Source organism: Aplysia californica, unplaced genomic scaffold (genome assembly GCF_000002075.1).
Source record: "Aplysia californica isolate F4 #8 unplaced genomic scaffold, AplCal3.0 scaffold00042, whole genome shotgun sequence".
Taxonomy (NCBI): domain Eukaryota; kingdom Metazoa; phylum Mollusca; class Gastropoda; order Aplysiida; family Aplysiidae; genus Aplysia; species Aplysia californica.
The window spans coordinates 703602-706848 of NW_004797312.1; positions in this window are offsets into that span (position 1 = coordinate 703602).

A 3247-nucleotide genomic window follows, 5' to 3' on the forward strand; every position below is an offset into this window, starting at 1 on the left:
GGCAGGACCCTCATAAGATCAACCCGAACAACAATCCGCCTTGGATAGATTGAGAGGAAAACTTTGAAGCTCGGCTCCACCCCGTGTCTAAAGACGCGTTCCTAAGCTGTGCCCGGTGAAACTCGAGTAGGCGCTGGTTTGTTTGGCCGTTTGTTTGACTCCTTACGACCCAGCGTGCCCCCGACAGGGGGCGCTGTCGCGGTGTCAACTGCCATATTGCTACTCCGACGAAGAAGAGCTCTCCATTCCGCCGTCCTATTGGGGTTAATTGTTGTCACAGAAAAGTCAACTGGGGTGGCTTTAGAATAATTTGTTTACAAAAGAAATAGGAGCAGTTACGGAAAAAGCGTTAGGGGTGAAAAAGCAAACAAAATATCGGGGTGTCTGATGTTGTAAAAGTGCAAAACACATTTTTGTTTGCACATAAGTGACAGGGAATATTTAGCGTGCTGGTGTATAATATTCCGCGACATCTATTATGGTTGGCAGGAAACGTTCTGATAGACACTCTTCTCTGAGCGGACAAAGGCCATTGAAAGACGGCACCCCGTATTTCAGCCCCGACGACACGTTTTGATACAACGTTGAGTTTTGAGGGAGGACATGAAACCTGAAAACAGTGGTTTAGAACGTGGTTTTATAAAAACGTTTGAAACAGGGGAATTTATTGCCATCCTTCTAGCGTTCTGTGGGTTCTTTGATCGATGCCTGTTTCTTGCGTGTTACTCCTAATAATATTTCCTGGTCCAAGAAAAGATGTAATACTTTTCTTCCTTTCATTTCGAGCGCTGTCTTTCGAAATCATTTCCCCACGTCTTGCCCAAACTGACCACTTTTCTTAACCTGTCCTTCCAGTGTCTTGTCTACGGTCTGTCCTTCTAATGTGTACCTACTCCTTATCACTTCACCCTGTCCCTCATTTCCATCTCGAATAATTATCTTATGTCTATTTTCAAATTTTAGTAGGTCCTACCACCTCTTCCCTCCCCGAATCTACCCCCACCCCCCACTCCACACCCTTTTCTCTTTCTCTTTCTCTATTTATATGATTTTTGCTGTTTTCCTTCCGTTCTTTTTGCAAAAGCTTTACGACGACTTTGCCATTGAGAGACACAATTTTAATAACTCACTTCGAACGGAGTTGCCTCAGTTATTTTCCTGCTTGACTGCAAGGTTGGCGTCTGGGCTTCAAACCCCAAAAGAGGCCGTTTGGAAACTGGATTAATTGAGACTTTATGTCTCTCCATTCACTCAGCTTGTCCAATCAGCGACTCGCAATAAATCGGGAGGGGGTGGAATGGAGGGGGTTGCTTTGCTTTGTTACACTACAGTCCTGACAAGGATTTTAGTACCATACCATACCATACCATCCCATACCATACTTGTACATCATACGGCATCGTACGTTACTTTTTTATTCCATAAATCAACTTTTTCTTAAAGCAAGGACTGAGGTAAACAGGTGTCAGTAAAGGGTAATTAAACTCTACTCACTCTCAATGTTATCAAAGACTTGGAATTCCATTACACACACGGTTACATCTCTTTGTTGGCGAGCGATGTTCCCCTATCGTGGCTGGTGAAATGTTTTAAACAACACAAGTGCCCGGTCCTAGAACATCTTTTTCTAATACGCTCTTCGGGCTAACCCAGTCTCGGAAATCTTCTTCGGTGGTAATGTTAGAAATTGTAAGCACCGCATTCCTTTCGTGTGTCGACGGTACTAGCTCTTTGTGCTCTGAACACAGCACAAAGACAGGAAGACAGGCCCCCAGAATCAGAGCCATCATAAATAATTCATCGTGTATGACATCTATTTTTAACCTCACAATCAAACACGGGCGGAGCGCCTTGCTTCAAAATAGGGTAGCCACCTGTGAGGCTATCATGGTTGGTCAAGGTATTGATTCAACACTTGAACGCCTTTTTCAGCCTTTTAATGTTGTTTAAGACGGACGCTTACTGATTAAAAACAATCAGGAAAAGACAAATGCAGTTTTGGGGACACCTGGAAATACCTAAAGGTCTTGGACATCTAGCTCTCACTGGCAAAATTGAAGGAACACGAGGCAGGGGTAGGCCCAGAGCAATTACCTACCCAGAGAACCTAAACATATGAGTAACGGGGAAAAATCAGGGTAACGTAGCTTTTTTAAGAGCGTCCGAGCAAATGAATGAATGGAGAACCATGATCACCGATGTCTGCGGAAGATCTGGCACTTGATGATATTGATGAAGAGGCAGGACCTCCGAATTTAACGTCTACCTCCGATAAGCTCAAGCCAAATGGGAGGAGACCCTTGAAAACTCCCCAGGAAATCATAGTTTAAGACACCCGTCAAGAATTCGAACCAGGGCTATTCGCTGAGTAGTGCCGCATGATACCAACTGAGCCAACAATACACCCACTCCGACTTTACAGAATGTGTATAATAACGACAGTCATTCAGACCAGGTGATGCCTCCCCCCCCCAAACCCCTGGGCTGTTGGCTTTTTCTGCAGCCTTTCTTCTGAATTCATTTTAATTTTTTCACCCGGCAGAAGATTGGTTTTTAGGACCACCAAGGGATCTTTAACAAGCACAACCAGCACACGTGACCTCCAAGATTTTTTCACCCTAATCAGAGAAGGCTAGGTGTTAGATCTTATCTACCCTAAGATCAGAGATGCAGCTGAAAGACAGCAGTACGAAGGAGCCAAAGGCAAAAAAAGTAGTAATTAAAAAGGCAGCAGAAAGTATCAGCAGTCTAGTAGAGGGGCAAATGACAAGGGGGGGGGGGGGAGAACAGAAAGTGAAGACGAAAGCAGACGACAGAACATGATTAGAGAGCAAGAAAAAATGTGAAATTCCGTCGCTGTCAGGATTCGAACCAGGTACCTATTGAATGAGAGGCGAACACCATAACCTCTAGACCACGAGAGCTCCTTTAGAATCGTTTACACTGAGAACGCTGTTAATTAGATTCAAGGTCTCGCCTCTTAATTGACTTACTGTGTTTAAGGGGGCGCAAAAGTGTGGCACTCTCCTCTTGTCCACTTATTTAGCACCCTTCTTCCGTGTGGGGGTCATGACGCAATCACCTATCACCCTACCATATGTCACATTTCCCAACTTCCCCTTGTGTCATGCGTTGGTGGGGCATCTGCTGTCTTCTTGTATAACTAATCATGTATGAAATTCTTCTTCTTCTTCTTCTTCTTTTTCTTCTTCTTCTCCTCCTCCTCCTCCTCCTCCTCCTCCTCCTC